A 25,213-nucleotide genomic window follows, 5' to 3' on the forward strand; every position below is an offset into this window, starting at 1 on the left:
TCTCTAGTGAAATTTGTCAAGGTCATAGTGTCCTTCATGTAGTGGGCTCCATAGATCCTTCCTTCCTTGTCATTATCTTAATACATCACCCAGGAGTTCATGACCATGCCCATGAGGATATCAGGGCTGGCAAAGGGAAAACAGGACCACTAGATGGCAGAGATGGCAGTAGCACACAGCCAGGTTTATTTGGGCAACACTGACAGTGGCCTGAGAGGGGAAATCCTCACAGCGTCAGCCCTTTCAAGGACAGGTGTGAGCCACCATCCAGAAGGGAAAGAGGACAAGGAGACACCTGGCGGAGAAGAACATCATACAGGGCAGGGATTAGGGGCTTCTGTGTCCCATGATGTTGCTCAGCACTGCAGTGGGGGTCTCTGTGGTAGAGACTGAAGGGCAGCAACACAGCAGCTTGGCGTCTTGCAAAACCAAAAGGTTTGATTTCTCTAGGGCTAGCAGATGTTGCGTGCGGGTTTTGCAGGACATGCAAAGCAGGCAGGCTCTAAATGGCTAAAAATATGCTTATTGGGAGTATTTATAGCAGTTGGATGCGTAAACATTTGAATTTGGTACTGGGAGGCTTTGAGCCCACAGTCCCAGTATACTGTGAAGCAGACAACCTCGGGGCCGAGATATAGGGGCATCTTTAATCCACTTATTGAACTGTCCTTCTTAAAACACTCTTTCTGACTTCTAGAATGCCACACCCTCCTCCTACTCACCAGCCTTTCGCTCATTTCTCCTTGCTGACTCATGCTTTTCTATCCTCTATAACAGTGGTTCTTAGACTTTTTGGACTCAGGATGTCTTTACATTCTTAAAAATTATTGAGGACCCCTGAGCCTTTGGTTTTGTAGGTTATATCTCGATTTGCCATATTAGAAATTAAAACTTGGGACTTAAAGAATATTTATTTATTTAAAATAACAATAATAAACCCATTACAGGTTAACATAAATAACATTTTTTACATGAAAAGTGACTGACAGAACCTTCTGATATGTCAATTGCATCTTTTATCATCTTTAAGTGTGGACAATATAAGTATGTGTTTAGAAATTGATTCTTCTGATCTCTTTTTCTTAAAGCCAACAATCCATCCTTAAATATAATAGAAATATTATAAATAAATGTTCTTTTATTTTAGAACAAGACAGTCTAAATAATGACAGAGTGCGATAAAAAATTTTTAATTTTGAAAAGATTTCAAAATTTTAAAAAGTATTGCAAAAAAAAGCAACGAAATATAACTTGGTTCTAGTTATGTTTCCACACAGGTTCAAGAAAACCTGGAATTTCAAAGTAACTGCTTATTAGATGATAGTGAGAGTACACGGAGATTACAGCAGGTCTAATTAAAAATAGCTGGTAAGAGCAGAGTAGAAGTTCCGGGAACAGAGTTAATCTGTGAAAACACACATATTTATAACCTAAATCTACCACTTTAGAAAATTCTCAAAAACCTAAGGCTATGCAAGAGCATATTCCATTAGCTGTTGGAACCATGATGTTATCAGACATCATGTAGGCTTTGGAAAACTCTACTGTATACTCATGAGAGAAGGAAATTGAATAAAGCAAATTTCATCTTAGTATTATAATAAAGTATTGCTACCTTAGACCTCCCAGTGTTGGATTGAGTGCTTTAGGACTCAGACTTGGGCTCAAATCTTCTTTGTCTACCTAGATGATGTCATCCAATCCCATGGCTTTCAATACTTGTTTTAGCGACTTCAAATTTATGTGGCCAACTTAGACTTATCTGCTTGCCTACTCAACATTTTCACTCATGTATTTAACAGACATTTCAAAATTAACATGTTCAAAATAGAACTTTAGATTTTTTCCTAAATATGCTCATCTCCCCCCAGGTCTTCTTCGATGCATGATATATCACGTACTTGGTTGCACGAGTCAAAAATCCCAAGACTCATCCACGATGTCTCCCTGTCCTTCTTCTCTCATATCCATCCCATCAGCAATCTGTAGGGTTTACCTGCAAAACACCTGAAACCCATTGACTCTGCACCACACACCTCTTAATACTTCATCCCAGAGACCATCGTGTTTCACATGGACCACAGTAACCGCCTCTAATCATCACCATTGATTCATTCTAGTGCTACTATAATCCAGCGAATTGTCCTGCAACAACTAGAGTGATTCTTTAAAAATGGAAATTAGATCGTGTCATTCTTTGGCCTAAAGTAGTTCTGGCCTTCGTTTCAGTTTCTCAAAGACTTCATGATTTGGCACTTGCTTTCCTCTCCAGCTGCATTCAGACCACTCATCCCCTTCTTCTTTATGCTCTAGTCACTCAAGATCCTTTTCTGTTCTTTGCGCATGGTGAGCTCTTTCTCATCTCTTAGTCTTTGTATTGTCTCTGTGCTCTACTAGGATTATTCTTTCCCCAGTACTTTGCATGAATAACTCCTTCTTATACTTCAGGTTAAATGTCACCTTTATAATGAAGTTTTCCTACAGAAAGGCTTCCCTTTATCTAAAGCAGTGCTTTCCAATATAATGGGTGCCACATAGATAACTTTACACTTGCTAGTAGCCACATTGAAAAAGTAAAACAAATATAAAATTACGTTTTTTTTAAACTTTTAAATTTATTTTTAGTGTGTTTTTCCAGGACCCGTCAGCTCTAAGTCAAGTAGTTGTTTCAGTCTAGTTGTGGAGGGCGCAGCTCACAGTGGCCCATGTGGGGATCGAACCAGCAACCTTGTTGTTCAAAGCACCACACTCTAACCAACTGAGCTAACTGGCTGCCCCTGTAAAATTAATTGTAATAATATATTTGAGTTAACCCAAATGTATCCAAAATATTGTCATTTCAATGTGCAGTCAGTATAAAATCATTAATGACATCTTTTACATTCTTTTCTCTCATACTGTCTTTTCCCCTAGCTATATTGAGATATAATTGACATAACATTGTGTAACTTAAGGTGTACTACATAATGATTTGATAAACGTATCTATATCATGTTGCAACATGATTAAAACAGTAAGGTTAGTTAACGTCTCCATTACCTCACATAATTACCATTTTTTTGTGTGGTGAGAACATTTAAGATTTACTCTCTTAGCAACTTTCAAGTACATAATACAGTGTTGTTACCTATAGTCACTATTTTGTACATTAAATAACCAGAATTTATTCATCTTACAACAGGAAGTTTGTGCCCTTTTCCAACATCTCTCCTATTCCTCCCAATTCACAATCCCTGGCAACCACCATTCTACTCCCCGTTTTTATGAGTTTGGGTTTTTTTAGAGTCCACATATAAGTGATAAATAGTATTTATCTGTCTGTCTTATTTTACTTATCATCATAATGCCCTCAAGGTCCATCCATGTTGTTGCAAATGGCTAGTTTGTCTTTTGTCTCATGGGTGACCTAATACATATCTATCTATCTATCTATCTATCTATCTATCTATCTATCTATCTATCGCATATATCACATAATATTCATATATGTATCTATCGCATCTTCTTTATGTGTTCAGTAGTAGACAGACACTTACATGTTTCCATATCTTGACCATTGTGAATAATGATGCAACAAACATGGGAGTGCAGATGTCTCTTCCATATAGTGATTTAATCTTTGATAAATACCCAGAAGTGGAATTGCTGGATCCATATGATAGCTCTATTTTTAAATTTTTGAGGAACTTCCATGCTGTTTTCCATATTGGCTGCTCCAGTTTACATTCCCATCAAGAGTGTCCGCCATTATTTCTTTAAATAGCTTTCTGTCCCCTTCTCCCTCGCTTCTCTTTCTGGAATTCCAATGATTCACATATTGTTTCCGTCGATGGTCTCCCATAGATCACATAGGCTTTCTTCACTCCTTTTCATTCTTTTTCTTCCTTCTCCGCTGACAGCATAATTTCAAAGGTCCTGTCTTCTAATTCACAGATTCTTCTGCTTTATCTATTTGGTTTTTGATGCTCTCTATTGCATTTTTAAAATTTTCATTCACTGTATTCTTCAGTGCCAGAATTTCGGTTGGGGTTTTTTTATTATTATTTTTTTATGATTTGTTAAACTCCTCTAATTCTTTGTTAAACTCCTCATTTTGTTCATGTGTTGTTTTCCTGATTTCATTAAATTGTCTTTCTGTGTTTCCTTATAGCTCACTGAGCTTCCTTAAAACAGCTATTTTGAATTTTTTATTGGATAAATCGCACTTCTACATGTCTACGGGGTTAGGTACTGGGAGATTATTATGATCCCCTGGTGGTGTCATGTTTCCTTGATTTTTCATGTTCCATGAAATCTTGGGTTGTTGTCTTCACATTTACAGTAGCAGTCACCTCCTCCAGTCTTTACTGACTGACTTTGGGAGAGAAATGCTTTCTGTCATCCTACTTACTAGGGATTCAGAGGCTTCTCAGATCTTCTATAGATATGCTTGCTTCGTGTTTCTTGCTCCCTCTTGTGGCAGAATGCTTAAGATTATATGCCTTCTCTCAATCTTGCAATGCACAGGCCAGGTGCTGCTAGCATTCTTTTTGCTTTCCCAAGAGTGGAGCTCAAGGGCAAGTTCGTGGTCTCTCTCTGGCCCACAAATTTGGGCCAGCTGTCTGAGGGTACTCACTAGCTGTCTGCCAAAGCTTGCTGTTGTCATTCTTGCCACTGTCAGGAGCATGTACCCAGAGCTGGCCACAGGGTGGGGGTGTGTGGTTGAGGTGCTCAGAGCACTGCTTTTACCTGCGATCCAGCTGGGAGGATCTGCAAAGGAGGCGTCCCCAATGGCTCCTGGGTTGGCTTCTTGATAGAGCACACAATAGAGTACAGTTTAATGCCCTCCGAGTGTCCTATCTGTCGCTCTCCCAGCGTCTTCCTGACCCCAGTCATGCAGCTCCTAACTCAGTACTCTGGATGGGGTGAGAGAGAAATGGGCCACTGTGGCAGCGTCCCACACAGCTGGGGAAACTGGGGGCTCACTCACACATTCTCACTTTCCTCCACGGGAGAAATCATGGACCAAGAAGGGCTCTTGGCATTGCGGGCTGTGCCACCTTGGGGGAGGTATGATGCAGATGAAGCCCACCTGTTCCTCTTACCCACTCCAAGGCATCCAAACTCGTATATTTTTTTCTCCAGTGACACACTGGCACGTCTCTGCTGGAAATCTGGGCTCCCGTAAAGGCTCTCTATCCCTGAGTGATTATCTAAGACAGTGTTGTCCAGAGGCTCGTGGCCCGTGGCTGACAGGGGCTGGCGCTGGTTCACGAGCCACTGCAGCGTCCACACCTGGAACCGAGGTCTCTCTGACTATTACCTGATACACAGGTGAGCAAGACTCTTCCAGGGTCCCTTGGATTATGGTGCTGGAACCCACAGCTCCCCCAAAGGCACTTTTGTCTGCAGATGGATGCCAAGGGTATCCTGGCATACAAGATGGATACAAGCGAAGGGTATTGTAGTGGGTCATCTTGTTGCTATTCATCCATACCACATCTTTGCAATCTGGTATACATGTTATTTATACATACAACACCCCTCAGTTTGGACGACCCACCTTTCTAGGGGTCAATAGCCATAGGTGGCCAGTGGAAACTGTATTGGATATCACAGCCTTAGAGTCACACTGTCCCCTGTCCTAGTTACCCTCTGTCACATCTCTGTTTACTTCTTTCATAGCCATGGTCCTGGGGATACTCAGAGGAGTTAGAGGATGGACTTCAGAACTAGACCAACTGAGTTCAAATCCTGGTTCTACCGTTTTCCTGTTGCATGATCTCTGAGAAAGTTAGTTAACGTTCCTGTGCCTCGGTGTTCTTACCTGTTAACCTAACAGAGGAATAGTCCCTGTCTTAGAGTGTTGCGCAGTTGTCAGGAGCTTAAAATAGTGCCTGGTATACAGGAAGTCTACATAAATATTAGCTGTTATTATCTACTTGCTTAATATTGTTCTTCCTCCCATAGATTGTAAACTTGGTGGCAGAAGCCATGTCTCTTTTAACTTTTAAATTTCCTGTGCCTGGGATAGAGACATGCTTCATGTGATTTTGTTGGATGAATTGAATGACAGGGGTCAGGGTTTCCCACGTAGAGGATATGGTTTTTGAGGTTGGCTTTGAAATATGAGGAGGACTTTCCATCATGAAGAGAAAGGGACTGTACCAGGCAGAAAGAAGAGAATATTGATGCCATTGAGTTGAGCGAATGCATTACTTGTCAGGAATACTCTCACTGGATAAAAGGGGAAAGGTGCGGGAGGAGGGAGCAGGAAAGAGTAAACCATCAGGAAATGAAGCTGCAAAAGGAGTTGAGGCCAGATTGTGCAGGGCTGGGGAAGACAGGCTAAGGTGTTTGAGTTTTATTATAGCTAACGGGGGAGAGGTGCTAATGGTGGCGTTTCTGTCTTTATATTTTCCTGTAATGTCTTAAATAATGTGATTTTAGATTTCTCTTTTCTTGTATGGGCTCTCCCCAAGGTTTGCTGTTAGATTATTATGCTGCCTTTGTGGGATTGAGAAGCTTTCCTTCTTTTTGCCGTGGCCTGGTTTACATAAATTCAGATTTAGCTCTTCTTTGAAGCTCTGATGAAAAGCTGTGGGAGGTTTCTCAACAGAAATGACATGATTAGATATCTGCTGTGAAAAGATTGTTCTGTCAGGAGGGGGAAGAATTTATTAGCGGTGGGAAGAGTCTGGTGGCAAAATGACCAAAAAAGATTAAGAAAAAGTAGCCAGAGAAATAGGAGCAACAGCAGCAGGAGTGGTAGCGTGGCAGGTGGAGGACTGATGTCAGAACCATCTGGGACTGAGGACGAGTAAGGTATTGAACGCTGAGCATCAGTGTAATGAATCTACTGGCTTGGGAGCCACATAAAGAAATAGAGACAAATCCCTATTCTACAGCTTGGTTCAGACTAACCAAGACCATAGGTGGAAGTGCAGTACCTGGTATTAGCAGGTGCTTAATTAATGGCTGTTTTATGTTAATTAATATCATAAAAGTGAAGATAGGGAGGTGAAGGAAGGAAATTTCAGAAGGTGCAGGATGGTCAATACTGTCCAAAGCAGAATAAAATGAAGTGGAATGAAGCCTGAAGAAAGACCACTGGTTGGCCATTAGGCACTAGTCTTTGTGTGAGCAATCTTTTTTTTTTTTTTAAACATACATTTCTTTCTTTCTTTTCTTTTTTTTTTTTAAGATTTTTATTGGGAAAGGGGAACAGGACTTTATTGGGGAACAGTGTGTACTTCCCGGACTATCCCAAGTCAAGTTGTTGTCCTCTCAGTCTTAGTTGTGGAGGGCGCAGCTCAGCTCCAGGTCCAGTTGCCGTTGTTAGTTGCAGGGGGCGCAGCCCACCATCACTTGCGGGAGTCAAGTGTGAGCAGTCTTGGTGCAGGTTGGGTGGCAGCAGCTAGGTGCTGTGAGGTTGGGGAGATTGGGAGGTGAGGTGGTGGGGGTTGGTGGGGGTGGATGGGGGGATCTCGTCTTGGTGTCCTTAGGGAAGACAGGCATTTTGCTGGGGAGGCAGGCACAGGGAGGGCCCTTCTGTGTTTGTAAGTTCATTTGCTTTTGACAAGAAGGGGAACGCTGGTCATATTTGTGTCATGAGAGGAAGGCTCAGTGGGAGGGCAGGCCTGATAGAGTGGGGCTGTGGTTCCCTGACAAGAAAGGAGCGATTGGCTTTAAGTGCAGAGGAGCATGTGGTTGCTCAGGGATGATCTGGGCTTTCTCTTGCAGCTGGGAAGAGACTGTGTGACCCCAGGTATGGGGTTGAAGGTGAAGGGAGGGACCTTGAAGGAGCTGATGCCTTATGGGCTTTATTTTTAGGTAGAAGAGGAGGGGAGGGTAACTCCCAAAGGTAAGTGGGGCCAGGGTAGACTTGAGGAGAGGAGTGAGTTTTGGTAAAGCATTTTTTTATTGAGGTATAATTCACATACCATAAAATTTCACCCCTTTAAAGTATGCAATTCAGTGGTTTTAGTGTATTTACTAGTTGTGCAACCATCAACACTATCTACTTTCAATGCATTTTCATCACTCCAAAAGAAACTCACTAAGCACTACTCTCTGTTCTCTCCACTCCTAGTTCCTGGAAACCACTAATTTGTTTTCTGTCTCTGAATTTGCCTATTCTGGACATTTCATATAAATAGGATCATACAATAGGAAGCCTTTTGTGACTGGCTACTTTCCCTTAATTTTAGGGACTGAATGTTTGTGTTCCCCCAAATTCCTATGTTGAAACCCTAGCCCCCAATGGAATAGTAGTAGGAAGTGGGACCTTTGGGAGGTGGTTAGGTCAAAAGAGTGGAGTCCCCATGACGCGATTAGTGTCCTTATAAAAGGAAGAAGAGAGCTATCCCTCCGTCTCTCCACCAAATGAGTGAGGATACAGTGAGTAAATGGCCACCTTTAAGTCAGGAAGAAGACTCTCGCCAGAACCCAATCATACTGACACCCTGATCTTAAACCTCCAGCCTTCAGAACCGTGAGAAATAAATGTTTAAGCCACCCAGAGTGTAGCATTCTCTTAGACCAGCCCACACTTAAACACTTAGCATAGTGTTTTCAAAGTTCAGCCATGTTGTAATATGTATTAGGACTTCATTTCTTAAATGGTTGAATTATATTTCATTGTATGAATATTACTACTTTTCTTTCGCCATTCATCAGTTGACAGACCTTGGGTTGTTTCCACTTTTTGGCTAGTATGAATAACGCTGCTATGCATATTTATGTACAGTTTTTGGTGGACATATGTTTTCAATTCTCTTAGGTATGTATTTAAGAGTGGAATTTCTGGGTCATATGATAACTCTATGTTTAACTTTTTAATGAACTTGCCAAACTGTTTTCCGCAGTGGTGGCCGCATTTTACATTCCCCCTAGCAGTGTATGAGGGCTCCAGTTTCTCTACACTCTCATCAACTCTTGCTATTGTCTTTTTGCTTACAGCCATCCTCCTGGTCATGAAGTGGTATCGCATTTTGGTTTGGATTTGCATTTCCCTGATGACTAATGATGTTGAGCATCTTTTCATGTACTTGTTGGCTATTTGTATATCTTCTTTGGAGAAACGTCTATTCAAGCCCTGTGCCAATTTTTAAAAATTGAGTTGTTTTGTCATTTTCTTGTTGAGTTTTAGGCATTCTTTATGTATTCTGAATACCAGTTCCTTATCAGATATATGATTTGCAAATATTTTTTCCCCATTCTGTGGGCTGTCTTTTTACTTTCTTGATAATGTCCTTTAGAGTTGGAGATATTAGGACTATCAATGACAAAATACTGGTTATTAATATTATTATCCTTAGTAGGTGTCACACACCATTCTAAGCCATTTTTGTGGACTGTCTCATTTAATCCTTACAAAGATCCATGAAGTAGAAGTGTGAGCTCTGGAGTCAGCTGCCCGGCTTTATATTGGCAGTTGCTGCGCTTACCAGCTGTGTCACATTGGCCAACTTACCTACTCTTTCTATGTAGGATTGCCAGTTTTGGCAAATAAAAATAGAGGACACCCAATTAATTTTGAATTTCAGGTAAACATCAAATAATTTTTTACTTTGGTTATTATAAATATATCCCATGCAATATTTGGGACATGCTTATACTAAAACAAATTATTCATTGTTTAGCTGAAATCCAAATTTACCTGGGCACCTTTTTTTGGTATTTTATCTGGTAATGGTATTTCTGTGACTATTTCCTCATTTCTTGAATTAAGATAAGAATGGTGTCTCACCCTTAGGTGTGCTAGCCAGTTTGGGCTGCTGTAACAAATTACTGTAGACTGGGTGGTTTAAACAACAAACATTTCTTTCTCCCAGTTCTGGAAGCAGGAAGCCTGTATCCTCCCATGGAGGATGAGGCAAATGGGGTGAGAGCTTTCTGGCCTCTTCTTCTAAGAGCCCCACCCTCATGATCTCATCATCTCCCAAAGGCCCTACCTCCTAATACCATTGCACTGGGAGGTAGCTTTCAACAGATGAATCTGGGGGGATAGAAGCATTCAATTCGTAACATTAGAGCTGTTTAGGGGGATTAAATGTGTAATACATATATAGTTTTTAAAGCATGAACTGGCACCTCGTAAAAAACCAAAATACTACCTGTGGTATTGCATGATCTTTTTCTAGTCTGAAGCCTGAATTCATTTCACAGAAGGTAGGTACGGAGATTGTGGTAGAAAACGAATGAGAGAAACATATACTAGGTTCCAAGCCTGTTTACGCAAAGTTGAATATTGAGATTAGGGTTTTTTTCAGTGGAGGGGTCATGTAAGATCAATATGACAAATGGGATGTAACCTAATTATTTCCTTAGATGAGCTAGTCAGATGAGATCGTTAATATGTTGGCGTCTTGAAATGAGTGTGCCAGGACGCAGTGCCAACATATTCCGCTTCAGCAGCAGCAGGAATTTCATGTTAACGCACAGTGCTGTCAGCCATGTGCAGTGTCCTCACCAGTGCAGAAAGCTTTCTCCCTATCTAGATAAGTGCTCTGTGGGTAACGTTTCTCAACAGTAAATTATTAGGTGAGCAAGACGAGAGTAGTGCATTTGTGAAGGGGAGTAAATTGTGTTTGAACAGGAAGAATTAGGCAATAAGTGTAGAAACAAAACAGAAACAAAACAGAAATACAAGAGAAACATTTGCATCTCATAGGGAATTAGTGAAGATTCTGAATGCAGCTTTGTTGACGGGAAAGACAGTGAAAGAACGGTGAGGAGGCTATGAATTACAACCTGACTGGGGCCACCAAGGGCAATGGGTGAGAAATGTCTAGTAAGCCTGATGTCCCTTCATAGCTGAGAGGCATATAAATGAAAGTTATGATAGATAGTAAGGATATATTTGTTTGATAGAACTTTTTTTATTAGTTTCAGGTGTACAAAGCAATGTAATAGTTACACATTTAGACCCCTCACAAAGTGATAACCACCCCCAATCTACTACCCCTCTGACATTGTATATAGCTGTTATAAACCATTGACTATATTCCCTATGCTGTACTTTACATTTATATATATATATAAAATTATAGTTGACATTCAATATTATTCAACTTCACCTTCAGGTGTACAGTGCAGTAGTCAGGCATCTACACAGTCTATGAACTATTCTCTCTAATAAGTCCAGTGTCCATCTGACACCCTACATACTCTTTACAACACTATTGATTATATTCCCTATACTGTATTTCATGTCCCCGTATCATATTGTGACTATTAATTTTTACTTTCTAACCCCTTACCTTCTCCCACATCCCCACCCCCTTCCCATCTAGCAACCATCCGTTTTTTTCTCTATATCTCTGAGTATATTTCTGTTTAGTTTGCTCATTTAGTCTGTTCTTTAGATTCCACATACACGTGAGATCATATGGCTATATGTCTTTCTCAGTCTGACTTATTTCACTTAGCATAATATTCTCTAGGTCTATCCATATTGTTGCAAACAGTAGGATTTCATTCTTTTTTATGGCCGAATAGTATTCCATTGTAAAAATGTACCACAGTTTCTTTATCTAATTATCTACTGATGGGCATTTCGGTTGACTTAAATAAATTTGCTTACAGCTGGGGGACTCAGAAGTAATTCCTACAAAAGGCAATACTTTCCTCACTATTGCCTAAATACTTGAATGACTAGGGCAAAATCAGGTATTGTGGGAGAAGCTGAGGAATGGCCTTGATTCTCCTCTTTCCCATTAGTGGAGTCTGATTTGGGTTGGTTGCCCCACCTTTGCAAAGTCAAGGCAAGTTCAGAAGTTGCAGGATGATAAAGCACTGGGTTCCTAACTCCAGTCATTAGTTTTTGCCATATGTGCACATGGTCTTTCCTACTATTTATTCAATATTTTAGAAAAATGGACGTCTGCCTTGTAAGCTTATTTTTAACTTTATATTTTGAAGTAATTTAAAATTTAATTGTTAGAACAGAATTTCTGTATACCTTTCACCTAGGTTCCTTAAATTGTTGGCATTTTGCTCTATCTGCCTCTCTCTCTCTCTTTCACACTCAGCACACACAATTGTATATTTTTTTCCGAATCATCTGAGAATAAGTTGCAGATAATGATGCTCCATGATCCTTTAATACTTCAGTGTATATTTCCTAAAAAACCAGAACACTACTCTCCATAACCAAAATGTAACCATAACACTGGAAAATTTAGTTCTACCATTAAATCCTCAGACGCCATTCCAACTTTGCCAATTGACCAATACTATTTATAAGTCCAATATCCAAGCCAGGATTTACATTTATTAGGTTGGTGCAAAAGTAATTGTGGCTTAAAAGGTTAAAAATAATTGCCAAAACCGCAATTACTTTTGCACCAACCCACTAGTTTCCATGTCTCTTTAATATCCTTGAATCTGGAATAGTTCATCTTTCCTGGACTTTTATAACCCTGACACTTAATGAAGATCACAGACTAAGGATTTTGTAGAACACCTCTCAATTTGGATTTGTCTGATGTTTCTTTATAGTTTATGGTTTTTTGACCTGACTACCTACCTTAGTTATTAGGGATTAGATTTCAACATATAAATTCTCTGGGGACACAAACATTCAGTCCATAACATTCCACCCCTGGTTCCCCCCAGTTTATGTTATTCTCACACACAAAATACCTTTGTTCAATCTCAATAGCCCCTAAAGTCCTAACTTGTGCTGGTATCAATGTCAAAGTCTAAAATCCAAAGTCTCATCTAAATATCATCTAAACCAGAAATGGGTGAGACTCAAGGTGCTAGATGTGCTTAGTGCCACTGAATTGTCATTGTTTCTAGGCCCTCTCATTGGACAGGGCTGGGAAATATATGTATGTATGCAAATCATGACAAACATATAGACACACACATCTATATCTATCTATGTACTTATTTTTCTACGTCTCTGTATATTAAAAACTGATTCTTCCAATTCCAGAAGAATTTATTCTAGAGAATTTATGCTTGCTTTCTCCTTTTTCTTTTATGACAATAAGAGATATGACTCCCATTGTCCTGAATGTTATTTACTTTTCTCAACACCCTTGTACGTACCTGTCTTCCTGGTCACAGGGGCCATTTCTTCAGCCTGGGACTCCTCCTACTTCACCTTCCACTACTGCTGGGTGCACCGACCGAGTGCTCTCCCAGGACATGTCCTGAGCAAAGGGAGGGGGAAGAAAGGGGAAGTAACTTGCATATTTTATTTTATTTATCTATTTATTTTTTAACTTTGGTCTAAGCAACAATATATGTAAAAATATGGAGTTGACATGCCAGTTGTTATTTGTCATGCATCATAAATATGTAACTATTCAAACAAAATGTTGGAGTGCCACCTTGGGTACCTCTACACTGGGAAATAGTGGTCCAGTGGGTTGCCCAGAGCAATCTGAGCCCCAGACAGCATCCTTTGTTATGAAATAACTTCATGGAATTAGGGCATGGGTCATGTCGAGGGTTCCCAAAGAGACCAAGTATCAGAATCACCTGGACACTTTAAATATGTGTGTGTGTGTGTGTGTGTGTGTGTGTGTGTATATATATATATATATATATATATATATATATATATATATATACACACATATATACATACATGGATTTGTTGCCTCAACTCCTGCCATTTCACCAAAGTATTTGCTAATTTGAAAAACCTCCATTGGCTATTCCCATATTTAAAAACCTTATTCCCAATGCTAATAATAGTAATTTTGAATTTATATTTTTATACTACTACTACTAGTAGTACTCTTAGTAGTGTATTATTATCTGTTGCTGCATAAAAATTACTTCAAAACTTAGTGGCTTAAAACAACATTTGTTATCTCACAGAAATGATCACAGTGTCTGTGGGTTGGGACCCTGGGCACAGCTTAGCTCTGCTTTAGGATCGCTCACAAGCTGTGTGATCTAGGTGCTGGCAAAGGTTGCAGTCATCTCTCACTTTGAGTCTGCTTCCAGGCTCACTCACATGGCTGTCAGAAGGATTCATTTTTTTCTTGGGTTACTGAGGTCTCACTTCCTCGTTGGCTGTTATCAAACCCTCAGGTACTAGCTAGGTGGGTCTTTCCAACATGGCAACTTGCTTCATCAAAGTGCGCAAACAGAGAAGGCAGTTGGGAGAGTAGGCTAATAAGACGGAAACCATAATCTTTTGTGTGTTCATCATTTTGTTAGGGTTCTCCAGGGAAATAGAACCAATACGATGTGCTTACATAGGGAGAAAGATTTATTTTATGGAATTGGCTCATGTGATTCTGGAGACTGGCAAGTCCACCCACCGTCTGCAGAGTGATCTGAAGACTGGAGACCCAGGGAAGAGCTGGTGTTGCAGTACAAGTCTGAAGGTGGTCTGCTGGCAGGATTTCCTTCTTTTTCTCAGGGGGAGGTTGGTCCCTTTCTCTTAAAACCTTCAAGTGACTGGAGAAGGCCCATTCACATTGTGCAGGCTAACTGCTTTATGCAAAGTTTACTGACTTCAATGTTACTCCTATCTCAACATACCTTCACAGAAACATCCAGCATAACATTTAATCAAATACCTGGGTACTGCAGCCCAGCTAAGTTGGCACAGAAAACTAACCAGGCCCAGGAGCTGGTGAGCTTTGCAGCCGTTGCCTGCTGCATGGTACCCCAGGACCTCAAAAGAGCATGAGATTTCTCCAGTTTTGAACATTGGCCACCTGAGAAAGTGGATGTAAAAGCTCTGTGGCAGATGAGTTGTGAAGTCAAAATGTGTAAGTAGAAAAACCTTCTAAACTCCTGATACCAAGTTTAGTTGCAAGCGACGGAGAGGGACTTACAGTCACATTGCTGATCATTCATACCAATTACTGCTTCGTTATAATTGTCTAAGAGTCTTTCAATTGGGGCGAATGGGTGGCGAGATCACTACAGTGGATTGTGACCAATTTTTTATAAAAAAGATATTTTCTTTTAGTCCAGTTGCATAGACATAATCTATGCTAGGTCACAGATTTAGGTGTAAAATGTATTTTTCTCTAAGGATCTTGGTCAAAATGTTTGCAAAACACTGGTTTAAAGTTTTTTAGTTAGAATATATTTTTAGTCCTTCATGGAGACAAACAGTGATGTGATGATACAAGAGCAGTTTAGATTTGACTTTGAAATGTTTTCTGTGATTTCTTCCCTTGGCTGCTTTTCATACCTTCTTGTTTTCATCAAAGTTAGTATCTTTATTGTATTACAGAAGTAATATATGCTCATTGCAGAAAATTCAGACACTGAAAAAGATATAAAGCGGCGACTCTTACCTATCTCTAGGATTGTTGTGAAGAATAAGTCACCTATTTATTTATTTAAATAACTACTTAATTAAATAGTTATTTAAACAAATTACTTCACTCAATTATTATTAGTAGTAATTATATAATAATATAACACTAATATAATAATTATGAATTATTGTAAAGAGCTTAAAACAATATCTGTCACATAGAAACTGCTCATAAAATATTAATACTATTAGCATTTTTGATGTACATCCTTCTAGAATATTTTTTTTTAATTCATACATGTGCCTTTATTTACATTTATTGTGTGTATGCTCTGTGTATATTACATTTTAAAAAATGTGATAAGATGTGAGGGCGGATGTGTTAGGAGCTTGGAAGTCCTGACTCCTATCCTCACAACACGAGAAAAGCTGAATAAACTGAAAATCAATGACCTTCTTGGATCCATTAGATAAATGAAGTCACAGGGCCAACTGCTGCACCTACAACTGGAGAGACAAGCTAATACAGAGAACCAGAGTTTCCTGGAGCAGAAGCCCACCACAGGAGCAAGTACTGGATGCTTCTTACCTAGGGCTTTATCACTACCTCAACAAAAGACTGCAAAGCATACTAAAAGACAAAACACACTTCGAAGACACAGAACAGAACCAGACTCATGGACAGTCTCAGCTATGACAGAGATTCTGAAAAATTATCAAACCGGAAATTTAAAATAACTATGATTAATCTACTAAGGGCTTTCATGGAAAAAGTGGCAAACATGAAAGAACAGAGAGATAATGTGAGCAGAGAGATAGAAATTATAAGAAAGAGTCAAAAGAAAATTCTAGAAAACAAAAACACTGTAACAGAAATGAAGAACACCTTTGATGGGCTTACCAATACAGTAGGTACCACCAAAGAAAGAGTCAGTGAGTTTGAAGAAATGTCAACTGAAACTTTTAAAATGGAAATGTAGAGAGAAGAAAGAGAATGAAAGTGCAGAAAGAATGAAACGCAGTTCCGCACCGCTCTTCCCCATTCTGATTTGGAGATCATACGAACGAGGATTCAGGAAAGGATCTGCGTGAGGCTCACGTCATATCTCTCCGCTTTGGCTTTGACCCTACGGAGGGCTGAAAGGGGAGGGCTTACTCACACTGCTGGCTTCCCAGGGGTCACCTGCAGTTCTGGTGACAACCTTGGTCATGCACCAGACCATGACTACTTCTGGCATTCTATAGGCCAAATGTCCAAATGACTTGATAAGTCAAACAAACAAATAAACAAACAACAACAACAACAAAAAAAGAGGAAAAATAGGGGGAGGGCGCAAGGAAAGGAGCATTTATCTCAATACTGGATTGAATGAACATTTCACCAGGTGAACTTGATCAGCCTTCCTTTGCCTATGGTAACTTCCTCCATACCAACCAATACAGATACTTGTCACACTGGATGATGCCAATGCTGTGAAATGTCCTTTGGTTAAGCTCTCTGAGTTCATTCCCATCAAGGAAAAGTTTCTGGAGTCACATCTGTAGATTCTAAAGTTTATGTAACATTCAAAGTGTCTTCCAGAGAGGGCCTAATATATCTATGAGTAGAGGGTGGTGCTGGTAGCAAGCAGAGGCACCTGGTCCTTAGTGACAGTTCTGCAGTCTTCTCTAGTTGGGGAGAATGATTGTCATGAGTGCCCATCAGTCCTCCTGGGAACTTTAAATGGATGAGGCCTAAGACAGCACGGCTGTGAATTTTTTGCCCTGTAAGTTTATTTTAGACTCAAGACCCAGTGTAACTGTATTTTATAACTAGGACTTTTGTTCAAGGATCTTATTCATCTGTCCAGCTTTTACCTACCCATCCATCCATCCATCCATCCGTCCGTCCGTCCGTCCATCCGTCCATCCATCCATCCATTCATCCATCCATCATCCACCCTTATATCCATCCATCCACTCATCCATCCATCATTCATCCATCATCCATCTATTTATCCATCCATCATCCACCCATACATCCATTCTCCCATCCATCCATCTATCCACCCAGCTACTCATCCATCCATCCTTACAAAATTTGTTGCAAGGCCCTATGCTCTATGCTGAAGAAAGAAAGTATAGCCTCTGACTCCAAAAAGCTTATTGTTTAGGAGAAAGAGACAATGTACAAAAAAATAGTGAGGAAACTGTTTCAGGCATTTGTCCAGGAGTCTGTACAGGGCTCTGTGGTGTACACAGGAGTGACCAGCTCTACTTGAAGGCTCAGGAATGACTGCACGGAGGAAGTGACGGTGTGAGGAGTCAGAGTGGGGATGGATGTGCTGGGAGAGGTAGAGATGTGAGTGCAGACACAAGCTACAGGCAACTCGACACACTCAGGGAACACAGAGTTTTATGTGGCTGGAGCATGGAGTGTGAAATAGAGGTGCAGATAACACTAAAGGAAGCAAAAGAAATAGGCCGAAGCTGAAGTATTTAAAAAGCCTGGATATCTGCTAATGATTTTGGACTTTATGACATAGGTTTTGTGGAGTCTTGAATGCATTATAAGCAGAAGAGTAACATGGTCAGAATCGCACTTTTGAAAAAGTACCCTGACTTCAGGACAGAATAAGACCTGGAAGCAGGGTCCCAGTTAATTAATTGGGAAAGATGGTGACACCTCAGATGAAGGCAGTGGTCTTGGGTGGAGAGGAGAGAAGAGGGAGGGAGGGTACTACCTCCCCCTTAGTCCCTCAGGCCCCCAGGGATTACTTTCTTCCTCTCTCAGCCCGATCCCTTAAAGTGGCCATTTCACTAATTTAACTGTATTTCTCAATTCCTAAGGAACAGAAGAGAACTCTTGAGTCTCATGGATGAGTGTAGATACTCCGATTCTTCCCCTCGTTTGATTTACATGTCCACACGAAGTCACCATTGCTCATTGATGTAGAATCTAGTTTAAAGGCCCACATACATGATGGACAATTTCTTCCTAACACAACTCCAGTTGGCTGTTTATCCTTTTAACAATTTCCTTATCCACGTGTCCTCATGAGGTCCCATTCTGTTCTCGAGGGAGACTGGATTGCTCAGAAGTTGGGTGGCAGTCAGTCTTTGGGTGGCTGACAGGGCCCCCAAGCTGAGGGCAGAGGAGCACAGCTTCTCTGGAGCCTGTGAAGCACGTGGTGTCCATGTGGCACCACCCCATGGCTTTGCGGCTCACAGGACCTTGTGGCATACAGGGGCTGCGTGAGGAGCTTGCAAGCTTACCTCCCAGTAACCCTTTAGTCTCCTTGGGCTGGCACATGGGGGATAATAAACTCCTGTCAATTTGGAAAGAAATAGAGGGTGGGCAGGGGAGAGGGGAGTGAGGAAGGGGGAAGGAAGACCAATCTGATTAAGGGGAAATTCAGTGTTTCTTTTCATCTTTACAATATCCAAGTGGGACCACTTTCAGGAATTCACAGACAAAGCTAATAAATTGCCCGCGATGAGGTCTCTAGGGAACCTGTCCGAACGAATGAGCAAGAGGCATGGAGTGTTTCTAAATATGTAAGTAGTTCCCAGTATTTGAATGTGGCTGGTTCTTTTAAGAGACAAACTCCTGAAATATAGTTTATACTCTCTAGGCACATCATTCACTCTTTTTCTTGTCCCTTTTTGGAACTGACACAGCTCCTGAAAGGAGGAGGTCCTAGATTGACGAGGGTCTGCTGTATTGACTGGGTGTAGTGAAGCCTGTGCCAGGAGGACGGGCTTGGAAAGAGGACCCTAACTGCTGTTACCAAACTGGAGCTGCAGGTGGGGCTGAGCTTTTTGATGGGCAGGCCTGATGCTTTCGGAGGACAATTCCCCGTGGGAAAGGATTCTGCATGCTCTGCCATGGATAATTGGACCCCAGGCCATATGACCCAATCCAGTGAGGTGGATTCTTGCCGTCTGGCATTTTAAAAACCTGAGGTTTCCATGAGGGAGACAGAGGTGAAAGGTGGGGCCTCGATCACCTAGGCTGGTGGCTGGCACAGTGGGGCAGGGCCAGGAGGGAATCTGCACAGGGTCACTAGAGAGACTCTGCCTTGCTTTGCTTCTTCAACTCCTGTTTGTTGAGCTTTAGTCCTATCATGAAGGCCTTGCTACTAGAGAACAAGGTGGCTTAGGAGTTTGCAATTGAGAGGTAGAGACTAAAAATACCCAAGTAAGCAAATACACAAAAATAGGTTCAGCTGGTGACGATTGCTGTTGAAGAGACAGTGCTCAGATAGGGAATAGTGGCGAATCTGTGGGTGGACTTCAGACAGGGTGGTCAGGGAGGGTCTCCCTGAAGAGGGCATTGGAGGGCGAGAAAGAGCCAGCCCTGCAATGAATGGGAGAAGAGGGGGCACTGAGAGGAAACAGGGAGACCAGGGTGCTGCAGGTTTATGGGTGGGGGAGCACAAGGTGAGGCTGGGAAGGAAGGCCGTCTTGATAAACAGTTTGCATTTCATTTCTGCAAGCAGCCTGCTTCGTTGTCTGAAATTCTGCCAATTAGAGTGTTCCTCTTTTAGCACATGAAGGGTTCATTGCTTATTCAAACTTTGTTGTTAATTTATCATGTTCCCAATGAAAGGAGAGCTGGGCCACTAAGAGAAACTGAGTCTCGTTGGGTGATGAGGAAAAACAGAGATAGAGAATTAATTTGCGGACAAGGGGAAGCATCTAAGGAACGCATACAGGTCCCAGCAGACTGATGGAAATTCTGGGAGCCTTGAGTGGCAGCAAGGAATTGTGAAAGTGGTAAAGAAAAAAACAGCAGACCACCTAGGCCCACCTCTTTCACAAGCTGGGTCCTGATTTCTGCTAAACAAGTACTTTATCATTTAATGAACTAGCCCTTTGGGCTTGAGGCCATCACACAGATCTGGATTCGAGTCCAGCTCTTGCTCTTGCGTGAACATGGGCCTGGAACAAGAGGTTCCTTTGAGCTTTACTCTCCTGCCTATAAAATAAGAATAAGATTTTACATAGTAAGATTTTTTTGGGAGGATTAAATAAGATATATTTACAGTACTCAGTGCTATACCTAGACTATGGTAGGTGCTCAGTAAATGTTAATTCCCTCTTTACTGACTACATAACAGTGTTTTCCTAGAAGGCAGACAAGTTAGAAAGATCGTGATGATAATATTTACCAGTCTTTCATGAGATGTTCCCACTGGGTAAAGAGCAGGGCCATCGATGTACTTTGAGGAACGGGACAAGTCTTAGGTAGGGAGCGAGACCTGTGTTTTAGTCCATGTTCTCTCTTCCTCTTCTATAAAACGTGGTTGGGAGTGGTCTAGTGGCTGGAGGTAGACTAGTAAAAAAAAAACCATTCCTGGGCCTTATCTCTGGAGATTCTAATCAGGTGGCCTGAACTGATTAGATTCAGATTATTCCAACAAAGAGGTGAAATCACTCTGGGTAATTCAGACCCAGGAACACTGGAACAAGGCCCTTTTCTAGTCCATTGTCACCAGCCAGTCAAGGACGGAAGGGACCCAGTGCACTTCCCGCATGAGCCACCAGAGGGCGGACCTGAGGTGTGATGTCCAGAGCAAGATGCTGTCTGTCTCCTGCTCTGCAGAAAAACCCCAGGGAAAATGTGTGGTTATACAGGATGGATGATGGGCAAGGTAGGTAACGCAGGGAGTATTCTGGAGTACTGTGTGCTAACTGGAAATAAGAGGAGAAAACCAAGTGTACTAGATTCTGTGAAGTGCACACTTTCCTCTGTGGATGTGGACAGATGAGCCTCATACCTTTATGCAGTAAGGACTTCTGGATGCTTTCACAGCCCCCACTGAGTTGACCAATAGTCTTTCTAGTTTCAGCAAAAGCAGCATCTGGCTCGGGCAGCCAGTCACTCCCAACCCTCATCGGTCACCACTGCGTCCCCCCTGGTAAAGAATGCACCTCCTGGGCAAGCTTGGATCGGTTGGGCCTTGGCTGTGCCTCTGCAGACTCTGCCCCTTCAGGGTTACGTGCCCAACGAAAACGACTGTGATGGCCTGTTTCCATCTACAGAGAAGAAGATATCGCTTCCAGATCAAGTGTCCTAGTCAATGCCCTCAGTTTTTGGCAAGGAATTCCTGTACCTTCTCTTTACCACCGCATTAAGTTGAACTCCTCTGCAGGCTGCATCGGAGGTCACGGCCTTTGGCGTCAGTACTGCAGTAATGCAGGGACGCAGGGGTTTCTCTTCTTTATCATACCTAGGGTCCGTTCTTTCTGTCAGCGATTTCCGTTTTGGAGTTTCCCTACTCTGTGACATCCTGAACAGTAAACTTCTGCAGAGGCCCAGGCAAGGCCACAAAGCAGAAATGATCACTCCTGCTTCCCAAAGGGGGAAGATGAAACCAAGCCCAGGGACGGGCCTGGTCCGGGACAACGCATACTGTGCAGGGTGCTGAGGAACTGAAAGCCGCCCATCTGTCACCCCGCATTTCTGAGTGGCAGCATTCCATCTCCCCACCCCCAGTTCCTGGCAAATTGTATGATGCAGACATCTTAAAAGTCCGCGTTGGATGTTGTCACTCGGACATCTACCTATGCATCCCATTCTCTCTGAGTCCTCACTCGCCAGGCCCTACATAAGGGTACGACATGAATAAGACTTTTGTATGTTGTTCTGGTGTCTGTGAGCTCCAACTTTAATTGGAGGGAAAGTAACGCTCACCGAGTTATGGTGTTGGTAAGGCCAGTATAGCCTAGGTGGTATATGATAAATGCTGTAATGCAACCAAGTACAAAGAATAAGGCGAGAGTGGAGAGGGAACAATTGAAGAAATTGGTGCTGAGAGGTACTGGAGATGCCTCGTATGACTCTGGAGTTCATTGTAGGATTGGATGCTCTCTCCCTGTGTTTTCTCAGGCTTGGTGGTATGTGGCCGTTTTGTTTAGTGGAGGCGTAGCTTAAAATTCAGGCAGCTATACCCGTGCAAAGAATAATGAGCTGCATGATGAGAAGGTTCTCTTGGAGTTTCAGGGACTTGCAGGAGGGGAGCTAGGCTGCCAAGAAGGAAGACCCAGCCAGGAGACAGTGCTAAGAGACATGTGAGTTGGGGATTGTGTTGCCATCGAAACTGACCATGGTGGTGACAAGGAAGAATCTGTTCTCTCTTGTAAGAGTAATGACAGCGTTTATTTACGCACCAAACGTAGAGGGCCCCCACCATGGATCAGACAGTGCTCTGGTTCCTGGAAAAAGAGGAATGCAAACAATATGGCAGATGTATGTTACAGTAGAGGTGAATACAGGAGGTAGTGCTTCAGGCTTCAGGGGACAGACTTTATCGGGGAGGTGAGATTTAAGCTCACTTTTAGAGGAAGTGTTGAGGAAAAAGGGATGGAAGTTTGGGGAAGAATGCAGAACAGGGCACAGATTTGAGAAGGGGCAGTGTGTGTGTTGGTGCAAGTTTGCACGCACCCCAAGCATGGGGTGTGGGTGTCAGGGACGGGACATAAAGCTGCAGAGGAGGCTGTGGTCAGTCTGATACTCACCTGGGTAGAACTCATTCCTTGTGCTCATGCATCTATTTAGGCAGGTTCTCCCTTCCCCCAGACAACCCAGAATGCTCAGGAAAGAACCATTTCATGAAATGGCTGTCATGTAGTCACCACATCTTGCTCTTTGTATGGGAAGGCAGGGGCTTTGGGAAAGGGTCATAATGTGGAATAGGCTATCTTACAATGCTTTTTCATGTTTGACGTGCATTTAATTTTTTAAAAATTCAGAAAAATCATACCTGAGAATTGATTCAAATATTTGGTAGAGGGATAATGATTTGAAACTTTATGAGAAATTTTCGTGGAGAGTTTGTCAAGACAATGTAAAAAAAAAAAAGTGTATATGAACAAGTCTGTCAGTGCAGAACGGGTGGAAAATCTCCCCTTCCCCCTTTAGTTTTCTGCATTGCATTGAGCGGCAAGTACAGTAAGACATGCAGATTGCAAACAGTTCTTTTCCTTGGTCCACTAAAATCATTTGCTATCTTCTATATGCCAAATACTCTTAGACTATCTAATCAGAACAGATCAATCAATTTACACCTTACATCTTTGGATATTTATGAGTGGAAATGTCAATTATGTACTTGGAACCTCGTATCAGTGGCTATAGAAATAAGACTGACACAAATAAGACTGGACACAAAAGTTCTTGGGAGCTTTTATTGTAACGCAAAATATTCAATGGCAAATTGGCAAATATGGTATAATTACATCTGTTACGATCAAACAATTCAGGGGCAGGAAAATATAACAAGAATATAAACAAACAATATAATTAGAGGTTATTTTAAGTTAATTTGAATCTCATTTACTTGCTTGCCAAGTGGTATTTTTCTTATGATTTAATAGGACACTTGTCCTCCCCCCCCCCACACACACACACACTGTTAGAATCTACAGTTGGCTTTCCAGGTTGCAGGGCCCATTTTATGTTTTCTCAGACTTATAAACTTGAACTCCTACAGGCTGACGCCAATACTTGCTGACATCAACTCCCTTTGCTCTTAGCACATCACATGTAGGGGGAAGTGCTTCGATTTTATTTTCAAGATGCATAGCTAATTGGAACTTGAATGAATTACCCAGACAGGAAGCTTGCTGCATACCTCAGCCCCTTTCTGGGACTTTAGAATTTACAGGAATAGGAGTGAAAGGGTGCATTTCATACCTTCTGGACAGATAACCATCCCAAGTGGCCAGATGCAGAAAGACATTATTACATGGGCCCACAGTAGCCCCAGGATTATTTCGTGTTTATCTGGCTAATCTTTGCTGAGTAGGTGTGAGCCAATTAAACAGATTCCCCACCCCCACCCCCACCATGGCTGCTTGAGGGTCTAGATTATGTAGAGATTGATTCTATCTCGTTTGATCTCAAAGCCACCTAGGTCTTTGGTTTGTCTGTGCTCTTTGGTCGTAGTCTGTGCACCTGCGTGGGCAACCTTTCAAAGAGTTGACCCCTGGTAGATTGCTCAGGATCAACTGGACCAGCCTTTTTTCCCCTCTATGGGGATTCTTACAACGGTAAGGGGCCCAAGGCCTGTTCAATTGTTAGCCCCAAGAAGAGAGGCCTTGAATGCTGTTTTAGGTATGACTAGTATTTCTGACTGGGGAGTCAAGACTCCCTTGTGTTTTTAACTCTGATTCCGGGAGATTTTCTCTGTGACTCGGTTTCCCCTTCTTTTGGGGCAGAAGCTTTCCTTTCTTTCATTCCTCCTGCTTCTCCAGTTCATTTCCTCGCTTTTTGCCTCATTATGAGCCTCATAATTCTTTGGGCTCTTTGGGCGCTGTGATCCCAACAGCTTTTCCTCAACAGATATGCATGCACCAACGAAATGCGACCACCCCCCAGCCCCACAAATGGGTCTAGGTGGGCGTGTCTGTTAAAGAGGGCAGTGCCTTAGGTTGGACCATTTTTTGCCTCAACTTGCGGTTGCATTCTCCCCTGCCCCCAAGTTCCTTGTGGCCCGTAGGCACAAAGCGACGGTTCAGGCGAGGGTTTCTCATCCGCAGCAGCGTCCTGCGGCCTTCCCTGGCCGCCTCACTTCTCTACTGGGAGAAGGAAGGGCGTCAGACTTTCGTTTCTTGCTTCCAGCCCAGCGCCTGCCCTCGGACTACATTTCCAGTGTCGCCTCGGGCCCGTGTCCCTCCCCGCCCGCGGGGAGCCCCGCAGGACGCCCCAACGCCGCCCAGCTAGCAGGCCCACGTCCAGCCGCCCCTCTCTGGAGCTGGGCGGTGCCGCAGCGAGCCCTCCCCTTTCCTCCCCGCTCCCTTCCCTCTGCTCTCTGCCATTTGAATTCCCCCGTCGACTCCAGGGCGGAGGCCGAGTGAGCCTTCGCGAAAGGCGAGGGCGGCGGGAGGAGGGCTCCGGCGCCCCTCCCGGGCGGTGCGGCGCCGGCCGGCGGTGCAGTCGCGCGCTCGCCGCCAGCGAAGCCATTGGCTCCGCGCAGTCACCCCACGCGGGGCTGCAGCGGC

General features: G+C 42.5%; 1 protein-coding gene across 1 annotated transcript in view; it reads left to right on the top strand.

Annotated features, from left to right (window-relative positions):
- Positions 1-25,213, top strand: part of DPYSL2 (dihydropyrimidinase like 2) — a 110,046-nt gene that overhangs the window by 16,113 nt on the left and 68,720 nt on the right. The window lies entirely within an intron of this gene.

The sequence above is a fragment of the Rhinolophus sinicus genome, chromosome 15, assembly GCF_057876585.1.
Source record: "Rhinolophus sinicus isolate RSI-liver-muscle chromosome 15, RSI-T2T, whole genome shotgun sequence".
Taxonomy (NCBI): domain Eukaryota; kingdom Metazoa; phylum Chordata; class Mammalia; order Chiroptera; family Rhinolophidae; genus Rhinolophus; species Rhinolophus sinicus.